The following is a 24,393-nucleotide window of genomic DNA, read 5'->3' on the forward strand; positions in this document are numbered from 1 at the left end:
AAAAAATAACGTGAAAAAGTGCTTGAGGGGGGTGACGCAGTCAAGCAGTAAGTAGGGCTAGGGTCCATTACTATGATTCTTTGACTAGGTCAGAGGAAGATGCAGCAGTAAGCGCCTGGGCCAGTCAGCAGGAAGCCGTGAGGGTACAGAGGGTTGTCCTGGGGAATAGTAAAATGCAGGGGCTGGATAAAAGAGGACAATAAATGCCAGGCTGAGACTAACACAATACTGTAAATCAACTATATCCCAATAAACAAAAATAAAAATCATTGTCAAGCTGAAATTAGTAAAGGACCTTGACCAGGGAACACAGAGATGCTAAGTGCCTGTGAAGGGAGAGAATCCAGCAGCCAGAAGACCAATGGGAAGGGGCAGCCTACCACCTCCCCCTCAGTTGTCCCTGCACATCTCAGCATCACCACACTTTCCTTGCACCGTTGCAGAGACCTGTATCTGGTCTCCCGTCTCCCTCGAGGTCCTTGAGGGCACGTCCTCCCTACTCTCAAAACTTGGCACAAGGCCTGGCATGTAGTAGGGCTCCATCATGTTCCAGTCGGAAGACCCTGGAGAGATGCTCTGGCACTAATTCAGGTGTGTGGTGGGGAAGTCCAGGTGGGCACAGGGGCAGTGAGGATTTGCAGAGTCAAACCACAGGCAACCTGGAGGCAGAAGCAGCAACTGCTGCAGTTCTTCTAAGGTAAAAGTCAAGAAAACAAATGACCCAGGCGAAGAGGGAAAATACGGGTCTGAGTCCCAAGTCTGCTCCCAGCTCCTGGTCCTTGGGTAATTTTTAATTTTTTTAATCGTTTTGTGGGCAAATGTGGTACGCATGTCAGGGATGGGGGCAGATAGTACACAAGGTAACAGTTGTGAATGCTTGCCGAGCATCTAAAACCTTTGAATCCAGACTCCAAGAAACAGAGAACAAACTGGTGGTTGGTTGCCAGAGGGGAGGGTGGATGGAAGGCTGAGTTAAATAGGTGAAAGAGATTAAGAGGCACAAACTTCCAGTTATAAAATAAGTAAGTCACAGGAATATAATGGACAGCATGGGAATATAGTCGATAATACTGTAATAACTTTGAAGATGACAAATGGTCGCTAGACCTTTCGTGGTGATCATTTTGTAATGCATAAAAATATTGAATCACTATGTTGTACAGAAGGAAAATGTAAAGTTCTGAACCTAGGCTTTACCACTGAGTAGCTGGTTGAATCTGGATATGTCACTTGACTTCTCTGAAGCTGTTTTATCTAGAAAATGGAGACTTAAAAAGAGGTAATAGGAACTTCCCTGGTGGTCCAGTGGTTAAGAGTCCACCTTCCAATGCAGGAAATGTGGGTTCCATCCCTGGCCTGGGAACCAAGATCCCAAATGCCACAGGGCAACTAAGCCCATGTGCCATAACTAAGACCCAAAGCAGCTGAAGATACATAAATATCAAAATTAATTTTTTTGGAAAAGAGATGCTAGTGCCTACTCTACCTTCCAATGTTGTTGAAAGGATCAGCTTGTGGATATTCAAATAATTTGGAAACTGTCAGATATTTTTAAAAATTTAAGAAGTGTTAATAATATACTTGTGATTAATTTCTTGATCCTATTCAACTCTTCATTGGAAAGACTGATGCTGAAGCTGAAGCTCCAATACTTTGGCCATCTGATGTGAAGGACTGGCTCCTTAGTAAAGACCCTGATGCTGAGAAAGAATGAAAGCAGGAGGAGAAGGGGATGACAGAGGATGAGATGGTTGGATGGCATCACTGACTCAATGGATATGAGTTTGAGCAAGCTCAGGAAGTTGGTGATGGACAGGGAAGCCTGGCGTGCTACAGTCCATAGGGTCGCCAAGAGTCGGACTGAGTGACTGAACTGAACTGATTCAACTCTTCATTAAAAATTGACTTTGAAGGCTCAATATAAGTCATTTCACAAAAACATATAAGTTTTGTTTTGCTTTCTCTGTAAAAAGAGGAAATTGGATTTTCCTGCTTTAAATGAAAGTGAAGGGTGAGTCGCTGGTCTGCAGGTTCTGGGTGATGAGAAGTAGCAAGAAACCACAGAGATGGAGCCAGTTGACCTTCAGTCCTTCCACCCCCAGGTGGGGGTCCCATCTGCTCAGAAATCTCCCCCTGCTGCTTTAGGGAGTTACCACCAAGTGCCCGCTCCTCACCCAGGGTCTGAAACATTGCCCATCTGAATATTAAATTATAAATTACCAAGACATGGAGATTAGAGTAGAGATAAGAAAGACATTCTTTTGAAGGACTCAGTGGCTTAGAAGACTAGGTTGAAGGTATTTTGGCATCCATTAAAACTGCCAACACCCAAGCCCCACCCCAGACCTACTGAATCCAAATCTGCATTTAACAAGATTTAACAATTTAACAGGATTTTTGCGCAGGTTGTGATTGTAAATCATCCCTTAAAGAAAAGGGCAAGGACAAGGAAAGGAAGCTTAACAAAGGTTTGAGTTGATAGTGTATACCTGAGCACTATCAGGACATAAGAAAGGGAGTCTTGGCCAACAGACTTTGGAATATTAAGGCCCACAGGCAAGGTCATCCCTACTGTGGATGAGTGAGTTTGGATAGCCAGCCTGATGTCCTTAAGCTTTCAAGTCATCTGATCATTCCTTGCAGAAAAATTGGTGCTCCCCAAATATTACTCCATTTACCACCTGGCTTCTGCTTGGACATAATGTGCCGGACACATCGACGCAAAGGTTCAGATGTAGCTGATAGGCATTTTTCTCTTCGTAAGCTAAACTGGCATTCTTATTTTATATACTAATCAAACAAAATCAGATGAGGCCCACTTCTGGAGGATGATAAATCAACCAGGGTGACAATTACACCGTCTGATCCTGAGACCTGCCTGCTAGCAGGCCTCTTCGAACTAACCATCCCTCATCTCCATCCCTCCTCTGTCTTTGAATTTCTAGCTGTATTACTTAGTAATTTGCAACTAAAGCCCCTGCACCACAAGTACTGAAGCCCGCACACCCTAGAGCTTGTGCTCTGCAGCAAGAGAAGCCAACGCAGTGCTTCTCTCTCCATGAACTGAAAGGAAGAGCAATCCCTGCTCCCTGCAACTAGAGAAAGCCCGAAAAGACCCAGTGCAAACAAACACAAATAAATATTTTTAAAAAAAAAAAAAAGAAACCATGGTTTCTTGTCTGGGGAGTAGTTCACTGAGATTTTGATACTGAAGAAACAGGAAGCATATTAAATGAGGGAATGGTTAAGTGAATTGTGGTATATGTATATACACCATATATGGGCTCCAAAATCACTGTGGATGGTGACTGCAGCCCTGAAATTAAAAGACGCTTGCTCCTTGGAAAGAAAGCTATGACATACCTAGACAGCGTATTAAAAAGGAGAGATCATTTTGCCAACAAAGGTTCGTATAGTCAAAGCTATGATTTTTCCAGTAGTTACAGACAGGTGTGAGCTGGACCATAAAGAAGGCTGAATGATGCTTTCAAAAGAATTGATGCTTTCAAATTGCAGTGCTGGAGGACTCTTGAGAGTCCCTTGGACTGCAAGGAGATCAAACAGGTTTATCCTAAAGGAAATAAACCCTGAATATTCATTGGAAGGACTGCTGCTGAAGCTGAAGCTCCAAAACTTTGGCCATCTGATGCGAAGAGCTCATTGGAAAAGACACTGATGTTGGGAAAGATTGAAGGCTGAAGAAGAAAGGGGCAGCAGAGGATGAGATGATTAGATAGCATTACTGACTCAATGGACAAGAACCTGAGCAGACTCTGGGAGACAGTGGAGGACAGAGGGGCCTGGTGTGCTCCTGTTCATGAGGTCGCAGAGGCAGACACAACTTAGCAACTGAACAACACAGCAATATATATCTACACACTGCTATGCAGCTATAGTCCACATAGATTACGTGTAGGAATCTGGAAAGTACTAATAATATATATTCCCTGACAGTCTCAGCAGGAGAGCTGACACACTCAAAACTGGAAAATTTGAAGAGAGTTGAATGAAGGGGTTTTTACAAAGGTGTGGGCAGCACTGGAAAAGCAGAGGAAGCTGTGTCTGCTTCCAGGCTGGACCTGAAAGGGTAAGTGGGGCCCACGGGAACATGGAGAAGGTTCCCTGTGCCTTTGACAGAGGGACTCAGCTAGACAGCGGGGATCCGGAAGGGAGTGAGGCAGAGAGGAAACATCCCTCCAACCCAGTCAGAAGCCAGAGGAAGGCAAAGGAGCACGCAACAGCCTTCTGGGGACACAGAGCGGGGTGAAGGCTACTGGGAGAAAATCTGCAGGGGCAAACAGAAGATATCCAGCACCGCGAACTTACTGGGGGAGGAAAACCATGCTGCAAAATTGCAGGCGTACTATGGAGAGGTAAGTATATATTATATATAGTATATATGGGCTTCTCCAGTGGCTCAGACTGTAAAGAATCTGCCTGCAACACAGAGACCTGCGTTTGATCCTTGGGTTGAGAAGAACCCCTGGAGAAGGGAACAGCAGCTACCCACTCCAGTATTCTTGCCATGGAGAATTCCATGGACAGAGGAGCCTGGCGGGTCGCAAAGAGTCGGACACAACTGAGCGACTAACACACACAGACACAGACACACACATACACAGTATATATATTAGAAATAAGTTCAAAGGGAAATCCACCCCAATCATTATTGTATGAGGTTTTCGGGAGCGGGGCAGGGGGAGTTTGGTGAGACTGAGAGTAGTTGACTTTCAATTACTGATAATGTGGCTATGTTGCTTTTCTAATAAAACACAATCAATCAATGAAGCAAGCTGAAAAAACCTATGGGGCAGGAGGTGGGGCAGCGGAACCCCCGTTATTCCAACGCAGTCTCTTGAGGCACTTCTGGTATCCTTCCAGTCGCTTCATTTCACAAAAGGGACAAGTGACTTGTTCAAAGTCACAAAGCAAGTGAGTGAACAAGCTTGGAGGACATCTGGATCCTGTCTTCACCTCTCCATCCAACCCCGCCGTCCCCTGCCGCCACCACGCCCCTCACCCACCCCTCTATCCCCACCCCCCGCCCACCCCCCTATCCTCACCCCCCCCACCTCCCACCTCCCTATCCTCACCGCCTCCCCCACCCCCCGCCCATCGCCCACCCCCCTATCCTTACCCCCCTATCCTTACCCCCCCACCTCCCACCTCCTTATCCTCACCTCCCCCCCACCTCCCACCCCCCTCCCTTTCCTCTCCTACTGCAAATCCAGGAGCCACCGCGATGCGAAGCCGCTAAGCAGCCTCACACCCTTAATCTCACTGTCTCTGAGTGATAAATCCTGCAGGACAGCTCATTCCATTCAAACCCTTCACACTCTTGCTTTGAGGAGCTGGGTGGTCTCTTCCGCCGACGCGGGGGCTGCCTGCCCTTCCTTCCACTTAGCATTCCCCCAGGAGTCGAGGACTTCCCGGGACCCAGGCATTCGCCTCCAAAACAATATCCAGATACCGCAAAGCCCTCCCAACCCCCTTCCAGAGCCAGACCGTAAAATAAAGCCGCGTGGGCCTTGCACCCCTGGACGGCATCCTTTGTCTGGGTTGGAAACAGCCTGAAAAGATGAAAGGGGCTTCCACTCTGACCTCTTCACCCCTCGTTATCTTGTGCCAACTCCCTTTAGACTCTCCGAGGCCGACAGCAGCATTTTCCCATGGTCGCCGGGGTTAACAACGTCTCAGCCGCCAGCCGAGAGCGGCATGTGAGGAATGTACCTGCCTAAGGGGCGATTATTTTCATCAAGGACAGGCTGAAATGGATAATGAGGTCAAAAACAAACGCCATCTCTTTCTCAAAGGACTCTCTAAAGAGAGGCTATTAGATATAGTTCATTAGTTGGGGAGGCGGGTAGGAAGAGAACTACTTTTTAAGACTGCTGCTGGAAGAGAGATGGAGGCATTTTGCCAAGTTTAGATTCTTTTCCAAGTCGGTAGGGGGCTAAGTTTAGACTCAGATGCAAGCTTGTATGTGAGTTTCTTTCAGGTGCAGGCAACAAGTGCACTCACAGAAAAGATTTGCAAGAGAACCTATTGTAGCCATGTAAATGGGGTCCACGGTAAAATTTTTTAAAAGAAAGAAAACAACAAATATCTAAGAATCAAATTTGGAAAATTGATTTTATTTTTAAAATGTTTCAGAATCAGAATTTATTTATAAAACTGTTTCTCATGTGTTAGCATCTTTATAAATTAATGTCTCTTTTCAGTTCATTATCACCATCACCATAATTCAGGCGCTAATTTCCATCCCTCATCCCCAGATTTTACTATCCCTTCTCCAATGGAATCTTCACTGCGATTTTACTATCCCTTCTCCAATGGAATCTTCACTGCTAAACTGTTTCCCTTCCAATTTATCAAGCATCCAATACAGGTTTATCTTCTCAAACTAAGTGTATCCAGTTCAGTTCAGTTCAGTCGCTCAATCGTGTCCGACTCTTTGCAACCCCATGAACTGCAGCACGCCAGGCCTCCCTGTCCATCACCAACTCCCGGAGTCCACCCAAACCCATGTTCATCGAGTCGGTGATGCCATCCAACCATCTCATCTTCTGTCGTCCCCTTCTCCTCCCGCCCCCAATCCTACCCAGCATCAGGGTCTTTTCCAATGAGTCAACCCTTCACATGAGGTGGCATCCTCATGAGTGTATCCAAGCTCCGCTCAAAAACTTTCACTGCTGACCAAGTTGGGGTGTGAAGAGGTGTATGCTAGCTTAGAGCCTGGGCACAGCAGGCACCCTCTCCCTCCCCTTCTTCTTCACGTCACTGCAAGATGAAATTCCAACTACCTAAATGGCATTTAAAGCTCTCCAAAATCTGAACCTACTTAACATCCATCTGTAGGCACCCCCATTGAACCCTCCTCCCACATACATATTTAAAAGACCACTTTCCTATAATAACCACAGCTTTGCTAACATGGACTCAAGGCATATGCCTAGAGCAGTAGCAGGGACACAATAGACTCTAAGGGTATGTTTTGATTTTGCTTTGAGTTTCAATTTCTCATGGAAAAAAGTAACAAATGGAACTTCAGGCTTGATTTGGTTTAGGCAGAAATGACTTGCTGGAACCCTGTGGAGAGATAGAAGGTCAAGGCCAAATGGGTGACCTCCCAGTGTAACAGGAGGACCGAACTGGGCCTTCCCAGGACAGGCCTTCCCCCCTCCTCTGCTTTCAGTTCAGTCGCTCTGTCCTGTCCCACTCTTTGTGACCCCATGGACTGCAGCATGCCAGGCTTCCCTGTCCATCACCAACTCCCGGAGCTTGCTCAAACTCATGTCCATTGAGTTGGTGATGCCATCCAACCATCTCATCCTCTGTCATCCCCTTCTCCTCCTGCCTTCAATCTCCTCTCTGAAGTACCTAGATAACAGTAGTTGATGCACATTCCCTGAGTTGTTTTACAGATGTGAACACCCCCCACCAAATGGAAGATGTTAAATTCTTGATAACCAGGAGCATATACATAGCCCCAGGCCTCCTGGAGCCTAAGAACTGATAATGTTAACCCCTGTGACATCACACTGTTACTTCATCATCAGCCAATCAGAGAACTGTGCACAAGCTGATCACATACCCTTCAACCCACTCCCCCGTCATCTGGCTTTTAAAAATGCTTTGCCAAAATCCTTCAGGGAGCTAAGAGCTTTGTAGGGCTTGGGCCATACTCCCTGCAATAAACTTTCTCTGTTCCAAACTCCACTTTGGCTTGTTTGGCCTTGCTGTGTGTTGGGCACACACCAAGAGTGCCCCCTTGGACAGGTGGTGGCCTGGATGTGCATGTACACTTAAGAAAAAAGTGTTAGTTGCTCAGTCGTGTCTGACTCTCCGCTACCCCATGGACTGTAGCCCACCAGGCTCCTCTGTCCATGGAATTCTCCAGGCAAGAATACTGGAGTGGGTTGCCGTTCCCTTCTCCTGGGTATCTTCCCGACCCAGGGATTGAATCAGGGTCTCCTGCATTGCAGACAGTTTCTTTACCGATTGAGCCACCAGGGATAAGAAAAAAGTGCTCCCCTCCAAAAAAAAAGGGGGGGAGGATGGAGTACAGTGTTTAAGATCACAGATGCTTCCTAACCTGGGTTAGTTCCCTTGTAGAGGGAACTCTAAACCTGTTTCCTCACCTGTAATAATGGTGTGAATAATACCTATCTCTTGGGTGTTGGATAAGACTCTTGAGAGTCCCTTGGACTGCAAGGAGATCCAACCAGTCCATCCTAAAGGAGATCAGCCCTGGGTGTTCATTGAAAAGACTGATGTTGAAGCTGAAACTCCAATACTTTGGCCACCTCATGCGAAGAGTTGACTCATTGGAAAAGACCCTGATGCTGGGTAGGATTGGGGGCAGGAGGAGAAGAGGACGACAGAGGATGAGATGGCTGGATGGCATCACCGACTCGATGGACATGGATTTGGGTGGACTCCGGAAGTTGGTGATGGACAGGGAGGCCTGGCGTGCTGCGGTTCATGGGGTCACAAAGAGCGGAAATGATTGAGCGACTGAACTGAACTTGGGGTTCTTGTATTAAAAAAGAAGAATTGAATTAGCCTCCAGTTTAAAAATAAATTAGCATGATACAGGGTGCTCGGGGCTGGTGCACCAGGATGACCCAGAGGGATGGGATGGGGAGGGAGGTGGGACGGGGGTTCTGGAAGGGGAAAACATGTTACACCCATGGTGGATTCATGTCAATGTATGGCAAAACAAATACAATATTGTAAAGTTAAAAATAGATAAATAAACTAATTTTAAAAAATAAAATAAAAATAAATTAATTTTAAAAAAAGAAAAAAGAAAAGAATTGAGGAAGGCACTAAGCAGACTTCCTGGCACATAGTCAGTTCTATACATGTTAGTTTTGCTGATGGGGATGAGATAGGCTGACACCTGCAAAAGCTGTTCTTTGCATAAAGAGACCACGTGGTTCTCTGTGGAACCTGCTCCAACCCCCTGACCCAGGTGTGCTCACACCAGCCTTTGCACTTTGCTCCAGCTCCTCTCTGGGTCTGGAATGTACTGTCCCCTCCTCAGATCTAAGGATTTGGCTCAGAAGACAGCTTCCTTGAGCAGCCCCCACCCCAGCAAAATTATTCCTCCATTAAGAAACCACAGTGTTCTGATGGTATTTCTCACGTTGTATAATAATGCTTGTGTACATGGTAGCCTCCAGTTAGAATGTTAACTTCTTCATTATCAGTTTTAAAATTCTCAGTGTCCAATGAAATCCCAGATCTAACTGGCCCATAAGGGTGCTTAATAGGTGTTTAGGGAAGAAATGAACAAAGAATGTACAAAGGAATGGCTTGTCCCTGAGGATACCAGCATAGTTCACACCCAAACCTACCCACCGAGCTTCTCAACTCTCAGACTCTTGCCAACAGTTGTTTGAGAAGAATCACCACTCCTGGAGGATCCCTGGAGCCTAACAGGATATTATTGCATTTTCAGCTGCTGAGTCCACACCACCTCACGTGACCTGCTGCTGGTCAGCTGGAGATGCCACAGGAACATGACTCATCGAGGTCAGAAGATAGTTTTAATACCCAAACTACAGAATTCAGTTATAGATGAGTGCTCCAACTGCCACTCTAGGAAACTTTTACAAAATCAATTCGTGTGACGTAGTTTATCAATGATAACGACTTGGTGGGCTTTCATTGTCTTTAGTTCCTAGAAAGATCAGAGGAACAAAATGATAACTGTTTACTCAGATTTTTGTCCAATAAAAAGATATGAAGGATCCTCACTCTTCTCTCTACACTGAGTCCCAATCCCAAGTATTCATTGTGAGACAACGGGTCAAATTCAAGGGTACATACAGTCTGTGGTTTTGATATAGGACAAAGACTAGGTCTTTACAAGAATAAAGCCAATAATCTTAATCTTTTTAATTAATTAATTTGACTGTGCCGGGTCTTAAGTTTCGGCAAGCAGGATGTTTAATTGTGGCATGTGGGATCTATTTCCCTGACCAGGAATCAAACCCTGGCCCCCTGCATTGAGAGCACAGAGTCTTAGCCACTGAACCACCAGGGAAGTCTCACCAATGACCTTAGTCTTGTTAGCACCGATCATATCCAGGTGAACTTAGAGGTCACAGTCAGAGCTTCAGGGCAGCCAGAAAGGCAATGTCAGGGGGTAGAGGGTGGGCCACATGGGAACGGTAATATAAGAAATGAAGCTTAAGTCTCTAGTCAGACTTAAGTCACTTTTAGAGATTCACCACTTACTAGTTATTGGAATATGCAAGTAGCGAAATCTATGAGCCTTGATTTTATCATCAACATAATGAGACAACCTAAGTCAGAGGATGGAGGGAAGGGGATTAAATGTGATAACGTGAAGTATGGAGTCCTTTGTGAAGTGAGTGATGCCTCAATGAAAGGCAGTAGAAAAGCTATAGACACGTAAGCTGGAGTAACACTGGTCCAGTAAATTAGAAATCAGGGAATATGTATGTCTGTGGGTTGAGCAGGGAGGGTGTCTGCTGGAGGATGAATGCTGGTCTCCAAAGACAAGGGCAAGGGGAGGAGCTGAAGGGAGAGGTGGTATTAGACGTGATGAAATCATCTGGCCCAAAGTCATTTAACCATTCCCACCTTCCTAGCATGCATCCTGCCTTGTTTAGGACCCTTGTTTAGGATCCCCCAGGGAGCCCGGGAGAGTCACCCAATTATGGTTTTACATTTTAAGATACGGAGGAAATCTTGAACATCATCAAATCCCACTGGGTCGTTTCATCAGTGAAGGAACTGAGGCCCAGAGAAAGACTAATTTGCCCAAGGACACGGTTCTTAGTCCTGCCCCTGCCACTAGTGAGATGTGAAGCTATGGGCAAGTCACTTTGCCTCTCTGAGCTTAGTTTCCTCTTCTGTAAAATGGGGGTTTGCTGTATTTAGTTTCTAAGTTCCCTTCAACTCTGACCTTTGCTGTATTAAAATAATGGTTCCCCTCTGAAATTTTATCACTCTGAAATTTTAGACGTCAGATTACTCACTGCCCCCACCCCTGCCCCACCAAATACACCCACACATACATACCCCATCTCATACACGAGTCAAGCAAAAAGCATACTTGGATAACCCTTGAATTCACTTAATTTTAACCCACTGCTCATTTTCAGCAGGGGTAAGGACAAGAAGAGATCAGGCACATGGAAGAAACTGCCAGAGGAGGCCGGTAGCTCCCGGGCGCCTGCCTGGTGTGGCCAGTCCCTGCAGGGCCCCTAGGAGCTGGCAGCGCGACAGGATAAATCAGGCCAGCGATCGCACCTTACATGGCCGTCCCCAAGGCTGCCCGGAATCCCTGGGATTACGCAGACTTGTGGAAGGTTTGGAGCAAGTGCACAATCACCTGCCGCCCCCACAAGTGTGCCTGGGCTTCTGCAACCTCCGTCTTGTGACCGAGGAATTTTTAAATGGAAGCTCTGAGCTCACAGAGAAGAAAATGTCTCCCTGATGTCACACAGTTGCTGCCAATTCATCAGCGCAAGCTAAAGGTCAGAGAGGGGGAAGCCACGGCTCCAGGGTCCCTAGGCTGCTCCCTCGGACTGACGGACGGGGCTTCCCTTCCAGCAGGCTTCCTGCCAGCCACCGGGGCCAGCCCTGGGGAAGCCAAGCCGAGGGCTGTTTGCATTTCCAGGGCACGCACAGAGGCAGGGCTAACTCCACTCGCTGCTTCTGCACTTCCTTTCTCAGACATTAACCACTTCGTCCTCCCAGCCCTCTCCTGACACCAGGCTTCTCTGTAGACAGAGTTCACCTTAAACCTCAATACAATGCTGTCCCAAGGGTCCTTCCCCAGGATCACTGCAGGAGTTAAAACCAAATTGCACGGAGGTTCTTTTGGCATTTCAGCAACTAAATGCAGTGGTCAAAGAGCAAAGACTAGGAGTCCCATGGTGACAACCTTGGTTCCACTGCTTCCTGGTAGTGTGATATTTGCAAGTTATTTAACCTCCTGGAGCCAGCTTCCTGACCTGGAAGATGAGGATCCTAAGAATAATTACCTCGTGGTATTTGAGGATTCAGTGTGAACCATGGGTACAGACCCTGGAGTGTAGTGAGTGCTCAATAAATGTCAGCTTGGAACCAATACTCACAGCTTTAACTGGACACATTACTTAATCTCCGAGTCTTAATTTCCTCATTTGTCCAATGGGGACAGGCTGATGTGTGATTGACAGGGTCGCTGTGAGGATTCAATAACGAATAGAAAGCAATTAACACAGCACCTAGCATGGGACAAATAAACGGTGACTGCTGGGACTATTGTCTCCATCAATCAAACTGCGATCTATAGAGAAGGCTCAGCGTACTCATGAATACAACACCTTCTCGGAGCCTGACACTGTCCTTGGTTCTCAACAAGTCATACTTCAGGGTTAAAAGATGAGACATATGAAAAACATGCATGTGATCAAACATGGACAAAACATTTTTTAAAAAATGAGTCTTTCCCTCTTTGGAGGACCATTTTTATTTCCAGCCAAAGTTTCTAGGGAGAAGAGAGAGATGAAAAGGAAAAGTTACCATGGGTAAGACAGAAGGATTAACGGGGTGACGGCAAGGAGACAGCCGACGGAAAATGAAGTGACGCAGGGGGAGGAGGCTGAAATAACTGAGTAATAAGATAGCAGTGGATTTCTCTAGAGTTGGGAGGGACCACAGGCTAGCTGTCTACTTCAACTGTAAGGAACAGATCTGGGAAGACAATGGCAACCACAGCCATGGCCTGCTCAGCGAGGCTCCCTGTCCCCCCCCAACCCCACACCGTGCTCTCTACGGGTCCCCCTTTGGGGCACCCTCAGCGCCCCCCAGACTCCTGCATCACGGACTGACTGAAGGCTGTCCGCTAGATCAGTCAGCTGTCGACTCTGCCTCTCTCTCTGCCTTGGTACCCTGAATCCTCACCTCTCCTGACACAGGGAAGTTCTAGATGAGCTGTAATAAAGGTAAACACTGGCTTTGCTTCTGGGCTCCTCTCCCAGTGTCCCAAACAGGTGCACTCAAACAGGAAACACCTCCTTCCCGGCTTTCACCCCTCCTCAGCCTCTTCCCACCAGTATTACCTCCTTCCCTTAAGACAAATGCGTTCAAGGTTCTAGGTTTTCTCTCTCCACGGGACATTAATATTTAAATGACAATATCTGGACATCCAACATAAATATATTCTGTAAACATTTTTTTCCCTTTATTTTGTAGCAAAGCTTTATTCCTTTTTTTAAAAAAATTATTTATTTTATTTTGGCTGCGCTTGCTGGGGGTTCTTTGCTGCCTGCGAGCTTCCTCTAGTTGCAGCGAGCAGGGACTACTGTCTTGTTGCAGACCCTGGGCTCTAGGCTCGAGCTTCAGCAGATGTGGTTCATGGGCTTAGTTGCCCCGCAGTATATGGGATCTTTCCGGATTAGGAATGGAACTCATGACCCCTGCACTGGCAGATTCTTAACCACCGGACCTCCAGGGAAGTCCTTGTAAACACTTCTTGAATCTATAATTGATTACCAGGCACTGGGAGTTCCCTGGCAGACCAGTGGTTAGGACTCGGTATACTTCCACTGCAGGGGGCACAGGTTCGATCCCTGGTCCAGGAAATGAGATCCTGCGTGCCATGCAGCACAACCCACCCCTCCCCCACACACAGAAAAGAAAAATTACCAGGCCCTATTCTACGTTCTTCTGCTTCACAACTACCTCATTACTGTGGGCTGAGGCATCAGCTTTCCAGAAGCTTCCGATGAGAAACCTGGGAGAAGCACAGTGCCTGAGTCTCCCCACCCTCCTGCCCTTCACATCCAGGCAATGACCAAGGGTTGTGAAGTCATGTGTCTCCCATATCCAGCGGGCACGTCACCTCAGGCCTTCCTTGTCTGTCACCCTATCTGTTCACGGATGCCCCTGCCTCCAGCCTTCCCTTCTGTTCTGCACAGCCTCCTCACCTTCCTCAGAAGCCCTCCTCATCACCTTAACCCCCCCTCAGCTCCAAACCCTTCAGTGATTTCCCCCCAAATTTCATTCGAGGGCTTCCTAACCCTGCCTCTGCTCTCTGGAGTGGAGAGAGTCCCAGAGCCCTGCCTTACCCATGACAGGGGTTTCAGGGAGGGACGGAGGAGGGTGATGTCAGGGTACCAGTCTAACCAGAGGGGCTGTGTACACAGGAGGGCTGGTGCAATGTGGCTGGGGCGAAAATCTGAATCATAGTCAATGAGGGCAGCCAAATTCCTATCTGGGAAATCAGAGCAGCTTGCAGGGTGAGGCCACGCTGTAAACAGAATGAGTAATGAGGTCAGAAGCTGGTGGGGACCAGAGTCGTGTCTAGATGCAGTGCAAGGAAACGGAAACGGTAGGGCACTGAAACTGCGAAGTGAATTACAAGGTGCTGGAGACCTGCTGCGTTGTGCTAGGCGGGGATGGGAGGGGTGGGGCAGCCCTTGAACTCTCCCTTCCTTCTGGCTTTGCTCTTTGACTTTTCACATGTGGAAGGCCCTGTCTTCCCTGCTGCCCGGTCGGTCTCACACCCTTCACATGCCCCCAGCACTGCCGAAGGACTTGTCCTAGGTTGCAAGTTGATGATTGTAGAAAAAGAGCTCCCACCTAATAGGGGACGTGCTCCGGAGGCAAGCGTAAACTCCTGCTCATTAAGTGGCAGATTGCTTCACATCTCCGTGTGTCGGATTCCTCATCTGTAAAGTAAGGATAATAATAACACTTTATAATAGCGTTATATAATAATAACACTACTATGAGGATTAGCCGAGCAAATGTTTATAAAACGCTTACAACAGTGCTTGGCACATAGTAAATGCTGTGTAAGTGTTCGTTAAATAAAAATAAGGTGCCCAGATGGTAAATAAGGCCAGTACTCAAAGTCAGTTCTAATTTTAACATTCAAGCCCTTAGATCCTCCACCACTAAGGTCAACAGCAGGTTACGATGGACTAAGCTGACTATGGGACTTTCGAAAATTAATTCTCATTTCAACTAACAATAGAAAAACACGCTGCTGGCTTATTGCACTTGGGCACAAAGGAAATATCTCTTGAGTGACTACCCTTACCTGTTCTTAGGAAACCACTAAGAAATCCAGAAGGACCAGTTCAAGTAATAGCACCCATCCCCAACTTAATACACCTTGCAAAAATAAAAAAAGTTAGACTTAGAAAATGACTGTGGCCATCAGAAAGGAACAGCATGGATTAGGGAAGCTCAGTCACGGCTGCAGCTCACGTTGGAGAGGTAGCTGAGAGCAGATAATACAAAGAAAAAGAAATAGTATTATATTTCTTTTTTTATAAAATAGCTGAGGGCAGGGTGTTTGGAAAGGAGAGGGAAAATGTGAGTGTATGGTTTGTAAAATGATATTTTTAAAGTGCATTCAGTGTGGTTACAGTTGAAGTGAAGTGAAAGTCGCTCAGTCGTGTCTGACTCGGCAACCCCACGGACTATACAGTCCATGGAATTCTCCAGGCCAGAATACTGGAGTCGGTGGCCTCTTCCTTCTCCCTCTCCCAACCCAAAGCCGCATTCAAAGAAGGGTGCAAAAGTCCGCTCCAGCTATCTATCCGCCAGAAATCTTTATTAACTGAGCCTCTCAGGTGACTACAGTATTGGCACTAATAGGTGTTTGAAAATGATGACCCCGATAGACTGAAAAATCCCAAACAGCTTTTGGAAATAAGAGGAAAAAGATTAAATGAAGCTTGGTATGGTTTGTGACAAGCACATTTTATTGTATTCTAATTTTTCCAAAACAAGCAATATTTTTGTCATCTATGTATGCGGTAATTTATATGCCATCTAACAACTTTCTACCCAACATCCTATTAGAACAATACATTGCCTGTTGATGGTATCGGGGTTTAAGAAGCATTCCTTTCTCTAAAAGCACTTTCTTTTCATGTTCCCACCCCTACCTACCCTTTATGCCTGTCTCTACCACAGCAGGATTTTGTTTTCGGTCCAGACTTGACCCGATGGTCATCTACTATTTTTACTCTTCCCTAAAAAAAAATGAAAGGTGTTTCTGGCCTTAGGAACCATTTACCCTCACTTGAATAGCTTTCATACTCAGGGTGGAGGTTCTAAGGTGGGTGCTCTCTCATAACAGACAAGGACAGTGCCTGGGTGGAATTTTTAAAAATAGACTCCTCTCTTGGGAGGTAGGGTCCTCGGAGAGTGGGGCCACGACAGCTGAGTGGCGTGGAGCACGTGGCTTGATACAAACAGAAACAGTCCTGCCGGGACCGCCCCAGGGACTCCCCAACAGAGGAGGACTCACAAGGTGCCCGCAGGTCCCCAGATTCCCTCACCTGCTTTTTCTAATTACCATCCCATTCCTTTCGCTCCCCTTCTCAGCCCGCAGCTCAAGGCTCTGCATACCACAGGGGTCAGACACAAATAAAATCCATACATGGACTCCATTCTGGGGTCACAGAATCTGGTTAACAACTCAGACTGAAGATGGCCCCGGCTCCCACCTCCCTTTCCCCACCACAAAAATCTCTGCTTGTAAACACCAGTCACTTAGTAACACCCTCAATCCGTCGCCTCTCGGCTATTATTCATCACCGACTAACCTTAAACCAACTTCTCTCTTCACAGGCCTCCCCCTAGAAGAGAGGAAATTCCACAGCTCTGATGTGATGTGAAATATGATCTGCACGCCCAGCACTCTTTCTTTCTCACTCTCCCCGGCCAGTTCCCAAACTGGGTTTCCCTGGTGCCTCTCCCGAGCGGCCTTCTCTGGTCCCCTCTCCCCTCCTCCCCCGCTTTCCCTCTCCATTTTACACGCCGTAACCTGATAGGCTGAAAACTCAGCTTCTTTCATCTTCCATTTCCCACATCCTGAAAGTCTGTGGAGAAGGAGCCCACCCAGATAAAGGAATTCCAAGTATGTGCATCCCCCTCCCCCTTTAACTCCATTCACAAAGCAGATTACCAATGGCCCGGAGGCTCCAGGGAGGCCCTACCCCACCTCTCCACTCCTGGCCTCCAAAGAGTTTACTCAGTCCACGTCCTCAACTCCTCGCGGGCGCAGAAACCCAAGTCCACAGGCCCAGAACCCAAAATTAACTTTTCCCTGGACTCTGCCCCTAAGGAAAGCTTTCAGACTTCACTCTGCGGGGGTTGCGAAGGCTAGGAGATTCTCTCTACCACTATTCTGTGCCCTCTTAGGCGTTTCTAGATAAGAAGGCTTAGGCAAAATGTGTCATTGGATCAGGGGGAAAAGATAAAAATGTAACATGTGATGTTTCAAGGAGACAAGTGTGTGTCTTTGGGAAAGATCCCAGAGCGTTTTAACCCAGAGACATTCCTTTCTGACAGAAACTGAGCTGAGGCCAGAAGAAAAGATGCTTTATTTGGGGAATTCCCTGGCAGTCCACTGGTTAGGACTTGAGGACTCTGCTTCCCCTGCAAAGCACTGGGGCTCCGATTCGATCTCGAGTCCAGGTCAGGGGAACTAGGATCCTATATTCCAAACAGTGTGATCAAAAAAAAAAAAAAAAGCTTTATTTGAGGTGATAGGCAAAGAATGGGGTGGATGGTAGGTGGGTGTGTCTGTGGAGGGAGGTAGTTCTGGTAATATTTTTGCTAATAAATTTCTTGAGTTGAAATATCCTATTGTAGCTCTTTACTACCTGGAAATTAGCAATTACAAATCATGTCCCCCGGGTCAGTTATTTAGTTGACTCCTCCAGAGTTCTATCACTGATAGGGAAAAGAGGGCGGGGCAGCTTCTTTGACTTCAACCTCAAAGGTTAGGAAGTTCCCCGCAAGCATCCCCTTTCATTAAAGATGGTAAACTAGCTTCTTTTCCATCCTTTAGGGAGGGTGTGAAAGCTCTTTTGAATCTCTACCAGCTCTGGGATAATCAGTTCCCTGAACTTACTAATCAACGTGTGAAACATAATTTCCTGTATCAAGGAGTGCTCGCCAGTCCTGATATTACAGAGTATATTTAGCAGTTTATTAATCCATACTGTCTTTGCAATTCACAGGAAAGTTAGCTAACTTGCTCAGTGCACTAGCATTGGACCAAAACTTTGCTAATGGCTGGGTCCATTGTGAGTGCATTGAGTCATGTATTCAATAGATCTCATGCTTGCCCAGGAAGTCTCCTGGAATCCCAAGAAGACCTGGTAGGTACAGTGAGGATGATAAGAAATAACAGACTGTGGCAGAACGGCCACATGGTCGCTCCTCAGACCATCCCTATGATGCTGAGGAGAAATCTGTACCATAGCTCAGCTCCAGGACTGGCTCACGTCGGCAGTCTGCATGTAAGAGCAGCCTGCTGCCCATATCCAGCTGGTAGCAGGCTCCTACGTGGGCTCAGCCTTCCAAGACAACAGCAACACAAAAAGATGCACTGACAGTTTCCTTGTCTATAAAATACTAATCCTTGCTGATCAAGGGCTTCCCTAGTGGCTCAGACGGTAAAGAATCTGCCTGCCATGCAGGAGACCAGGGTTTGATTCCTAGGTTGGGAAGATCCCCTGGAGAAGGGAATAACAACCCACTCCAGTATTCTTGCCTAGAGAATCCCATGGACAGAGGAGCCTGGTGGACTACAGTCCTTGGGGTCGCAAAGAGTCGGACACAACTGAGCAACGAACACTTTCACTTGCTGATCAAAGTGTGGTCCTTACCTGGGAGCTAGTTAGAAATGTAGGATTTCAGGCCCCATCCTTGAAACCCGCTGCATTTGAACAGAATCCCCAGGTGATCTCTGTGCACAGTACAAGTTGAGATGCTCTGGCCTAGGCTCAGGATCTTTAAGGTCCTCTTTCTAGTTCTGAAATTGTCTGATCCCATCAAGTGTTTCCCAAGGAAGATTTTCTTCTCTGATAAATGATTTCCCTTCTTGCTTACGTCTCCCCTCCAGGCACTTAGTGCTTCCTCTGCCAAGAAACTCGAGTTTCAGTTGTTGTTCAGTGGCTCAGTCATATCTGAATCTTTGAGACCCCCTGGATGCAGCACGCCAGGCCTCCCTGTCCTTCACTATCTCTTGGTGTTTCCTTGAACTCATGAGATTTGCTTGAGGAGCTTTTTTAAAATGCAGATTCCTGAACCCCGTGAAATCAAGACATGCTCGGAGTAGGACTGCGGTGGAGCCAGAAGTTCTGTATTTCAGCCAGCTTCCTCCCAGTAGTTCTACAGTTAATGGTCCCCAGATATTTAAATATTTAAAATTTTCATTATGGAAAATTTTAAACATGGAAACAATAGACTGAATAGTACTAATGCCCAGCAAGTTTCAATAGCAGCCACAGCAAAGATCAACTGCAGGTTGACTCTGTTTCATTCAGTTTATGTTTGAAAAACTTTGGCATCTAATTGCCTTCCTCTTCTCCATTTCCTTCGCTTAGCTGCTTCCAGTCTTTTAAAGCTCCGTTTATTCTTCTTAAGGGCAAGACTTGTGTCATATTGTCTTTGAATCTCCAGTACCTAACACCGGGCCTGGTACATGCAGGCACTCAGTAAATGCTTACAGTAATACGTGAAAAAATTTTAAAGTAAAACATAAGCTGGACGGTTTAAACTGGAGATTATCTGATCTCTCATTTTTTCAATTCTTCTCCCACGATTCCTTTTTCAGTTAGAGAAATGACGGCATCCAAATGCATCCTACCAAGTGAAAGAATCAGGAGAAAGTTTCCACAAGTCCTGGTTCACCTCACTTTCCTTCTGGTCTCAACACTTTAAAAAAGATTGTGTGTGTGTGTGTGTGTGTGTGTGTTAAGAGAGAAGGTAGGGAAATACCTCTGGGGAATGAGGAGATTGTCTCACGGCCTTTATTTTACTCTTTAACCTAGTAATAAATCTCTTAAAGCTCCTGTGGTATTCAGAAGATCCTGGACACAGGGAGGTCTTCCCACAGTTGTGAAAGGAATTCGTTTTACTAAGTGGACGGAGCGCCCATATCCAAAGGCAGAGTCCTTGTTTTCACCTATTTGCTAATTAGAAAGGCTAGAGCTGAGAACTCAAAGAGGTGAACTGAAGACCAGGAGAGAGTGAGGGATGGCAGGACCAAACTGAGGCGAGAATTCTGCAGTTCCCCAAACTCAGCACAACAATCAGGGGATGAAGCGGTAATTAGGCCTGATTATCATGCAAGGCAGCCGGGGTTACATTGGAATGTAGCCGGAGAGACGAAAGGCTGGATGGAGGGTTTGCTATGCTGGAGACAAGCTTTGATGTCTGCGGAGAAGGTTGTGTTTCATTCAGCCATCCAACCAACCAAAAAAATGTTGCAGGAGCAACATGAAACCTTCTAAAATGCAGCGTACGGCAAGCTGGAGTGAGTGGCTGGGTGCGAGTTCTTGCTTAGTGTGTGTATGTGTGTGTGTGTGTGTGTACTTACATGCCACTTTTCTCAGATTTACCTCTACAGCTTCTTGAATCTGTCAAAAGACAGGAAAAATCGAGAAGGAGCATACACGTCGACTGTTAACTCACTGCCCTTAGCTTTGCAAGTTGTTAGGACTAGGGGAGAATGGATCAGGCTGTCACAGGACAGCCTTTCTACCTGCTGTGGGGAAAAAGCAAAGGAAATAGAGGTAAATTACTCTCTGCGTCTTGGAGAGACCCAGAACTATGCTAAGAGATGCAGACGGAGTCATCTGAGGCTGCCAGCTACCACAGTTTTTATACCAACTGATGTAGGAAGAAGAAGAAAATGAGCCAAGAAAGTAGGTTAATCTCCCAGAGAAACACAAAATAGGTAGCAAGTTGGATTTTACCTACACAAAATAGGTAGCGAGTTGGAAAGGTGTACCTTTCACACTTTAATTGCTTCAAACCCAGAGCTGTGAAGCACAAGGAATTCCTTCTGTGTCCTTACTTCACCTCGCCTTTTAGAGGTGTCCCCTGTTCTAAGACATTGTTTTTGTATCCCAGCTAACTTGCTCAGCGAGGTGCTGTCCCCAAACCAACCAACAACTTTCATTTCATGCAAGGGACTTTGAATGTAACTTGGTACTGGGAGCCGATCACCTTAGTGCTAAATCACTCTCAGGCAAACAGGTTTGTAGGCAGATGTCATCATGTTATTGTTTAACTTACTCACAGGGTGCTCACTATAGGAAGTAAGATGTGCAGTCTTAATTCTGCATTAAGAAAATCCATGAAAATACAAAAATCTTACCTGGGAAATGAAATGCAATTTCTATCTCACAGAGATTACCAAACTAAGACCCACAATACCATCCAGACACAGGGTTCAGTATTTCTTTTCAAAAGGGATAAAGTAACTTGTTGATCAAGTTATCTTAAAGGGATTAATAAAGCATTTTTTTTTTAAGCATATCCAACACATCACTTCTTGGGTTTCTGTCAAGCTTTTCCTCTATATCTGTAATGGACCATCCACAGACTGCTATTTTTGCTGTGATTTCTTCTGTTACTCCAGTTTACTCTTAAGACCTGTATAAAATAATAATGACATGTCTTTACCATAAAGTAAAGAGTCCATGAAATAACTACAGATGCAAACTTCCCATATTGTATCTATCTCTACCGATATTGGTACTATATACTTCAGGAATTATATAAGGGAAGAATGATGCTTTGATGTAACAGGCTGTTCCTTTTTGTTCTCCAGTTTTGTTTGATTTAGAAGAAACTCTACTTAATCCCTTCTAAAAATTCTCTGAAATTACTCTTGCAGTGTGCAGTATGGGTTTAGGATAAATAAATTGCACAATATTGAAAATACCCTTTCATGAAGCGATCGTATTTTGTATAATATTTGAAAATGAAGTGTGGAGTTTAGTTTTTACTCAGCATTTAGAAAAAAATAGAGGGGAGAGGGAGGGGGGAAAAGAGTCTTAGCAGCTGTGTATTTTTTTAAATAATAAGAAAATAGCATTCCCCAGAATTTCCAGTAAAACCCATAAGATTTAAGCAGTTCATCCTTAAAGTATGTGTGGGATGCTGGGAGCTCCCTGGCTTTTCCAGGCAACCCCACCCCCCAAAAAACTCCCCACAAGAAAACAAAAGCAGATGGGCTGCATCTGAACGAGTGAAACTCCCTAGGGGCCGGAGCTCTCTGCTCTAAATGCTAATAGAGTGAGTAATCAGAAACCTACATTTGGTAAATTATTTATCTTATCTCTGGAACTCAGCAAAGCATCGAAGGCAGCAACTTCTGTAGAAAGATGTTGTTGGTCAAGCGCTCCAGCTGGAATTTGTACTTTTACTAGAAAAGGGAAAAGTTCAGAGACAAGAGTGGCTCGTGAAGCAATTTTTTTTTTTAAATGACCACGGGCAAAGCCAAGGAAAACTGACTTCACAGTTCTGTGGAACAGGTCTGGTTCATGTTTTGTCTAATAGGCCTTATGTTCCATCTGTATTAGGGTAATGGCAAAGGAAACCAATAGATAATAAAGTTCCCTGAAGAATTGGGGATAGGTTCCCATACTCCTCATCTCCACTCTCCCCTGGCAAAGGGCACCCAGCCAGAGTGACCGGAAGCTGAGGTTCTGAAACCCAAGCTTCCCTCATCCGAATTGCCAGGAGGGCTTGTTAAAACCCAAACTGCTAGGTCTCAACCCCAGAATTTCTCACTGTGTAGGCTTGCTGGGGTTGTGTAGGCCTGGTAATGTGCGTTTCTGCATTTTGAACAAGTGCTCAGATGCCGCTGTTGTTGGTTCAGGGACCACACTTGGAGAACCACTGGCCTGGAGGGTGGGGTCTTTCTACAATTTGGTTTGACTTCTGTAGAAATTAAGCATCCTCCCTTGGGATGAGGTATGGAGATTTAGAGGTTTAAGAGCTATGACTGGGATTCTGAAGGTGGGATTAGCCCTGGAAAGGAATCTTAGCACTGTGACTTATTTTACAAAACATATTTACTGGATAAGTCAATTCCATTCATGGTTAACATTACAGTTAAGAGTGCATACACTTGTTTTGCATCCCTCACAGTCTCAAGTACTTTTGAGTTCAGCAGAATTAAGCAAATTAAAAAGTAAACGTTTCTGGGAATTCCCTGGCAGTGTAGTGGATAGGACTCCTCGCTTTCAATGCCAAGGGTTCAATTCTTGGTCAGGAACTAAGATTCCACAAGCCGGGTGTGGCTCAGCCAAAATAAAAAGGAAGTAAAGGTTTTGTTTAAACAAATATGCTTGTATAATTCACATTCATATTTATAAACACATTAAAAAGTTTGTGTTGTCTCTATCCAACTTCATTAGCTCTTCCACATTGTCAATTCAAGTTTGACAGATGAAATTGTGAAATAAGAGAAACCCAAATGACACTTTTCCCTTTGTTTCTTTCCTTCAGACCACAAACATATTTGCAGCACACACTGTATCCATGAGTAGTGTGCAGACACAAACACATCAATATAAGACAGGGCCTTGAATCTAACAAGAGATGAGACCGAAAAACACAAGCCACTTAAGTTAAAGGAACTCCCCACCAAATGTGGTGGCCAGGCAATGCTTTTACAGAAAGCGGCACTTTTGTTGGATCTGTTCAAAATCCTTTCATGGCTTCCTATCATCCTTCTGATAAAATCGATATTCGACCGAATGGCATGCACAGCTCTTTATATATATAGAATATATATATAAAATATAATATATAAAATTTTATTTATTGTTCATTTTGGTTTTGGTTGCACTAAGGCTTCATTGTTGCATGGGCTTTTCTCTAGTTATGAAGAATGGGGGCTACTCGTAGTTGCTGTGCCCAGGCTTCTCATTGCGATGCCTTCTCTTGTTGCAGAGCACCGCCTCTAGGATGCACGGGCTTCAGTAGTTGCAACGCGTGGGCTCAGTAGTTGCAGCTCTTGGGCTCTAGCGCACAGGCTCAGTAGTTGTGGAGCACTGGTTGTTACTCTGCAGCATGTGGGATCTTCCCATTTGGGGGATTGAACCCTCATCTGCTGCATTGGCAGGCGGGTTATTTATCTATGAGCCACCACAGAAGCCCTACACAGTTCTTTATAATCACCTGTGTTTATCTGTCCAGTTGGATTTCTTTCCATTCCTTTTTCACCACAGGGGCCATACTAACAAGGTAAAAGTCTGTCTGTGATCATGTGGATTTCAGATGTAACTGCAACTGACTATCAATCCTCTACAGAGCCCCCTTCCCTTTTCTCAAACAGGGGCAGACTACAGATCTCTTTGGAAGGGAGTATTGTAGGGGGCAGCTGGAACTGTTGGACTTCACTGCAGTGAGCAGTCAGTTGTATACATAGTGTTTCACTGTCCTCACTTCGTGTGCTCTTTGTGGCAGGACAGATCGAACTGAAAAGCAACGATTTTTCTTTAACCTCACGGAAGTGCAAGCTTTCCCTCGATTTTAAGCTTACAAAATTTTTGGACCCTGCTTACTACCAGATGATGTGTTTTTCCTGTCCAT

General features: G+C 45.7%; 1 long non-coding RNA gene across 1 annotated transcript; it reads right to left on the minus strand.

The window, feature by feature from the left end:
• Positions 1–12,480: 12,480 nt before the first annotated feature.
• LOC145517613 (uncharacterized) lies at positions 12,481–16,708 on the minus strand. The gene is made up of 2 exons (XR_014062194.1): positions 16,593–16,708; positions 12,481–14,699 (listed from the first exon to the last, which is right to left on the minus strand). It is a non-coding gene; the product is annotated as an uncharacterized LOC145517613 (long non-coding RNA).
• Positions 16,709–24,393: the final 7,685 nt, after the last annotated feature.

This window comes from Giraffa tippelskirchi, chromosome 8 (assembly GCF_054371585.1).
Source record: "Giraffa tippelskirchi isolate mGirTip1 chromosome 8, T2T-mGirTip1v1.2.pri, whole genome shotgun sequence".
Classification (NCBI taxonomy): Eukaryota; Metazoa; Chordata; class Mammalia; order Artiodactyla; family Giraffidae; genus Giraffa; species Giraffa tippelskirchi.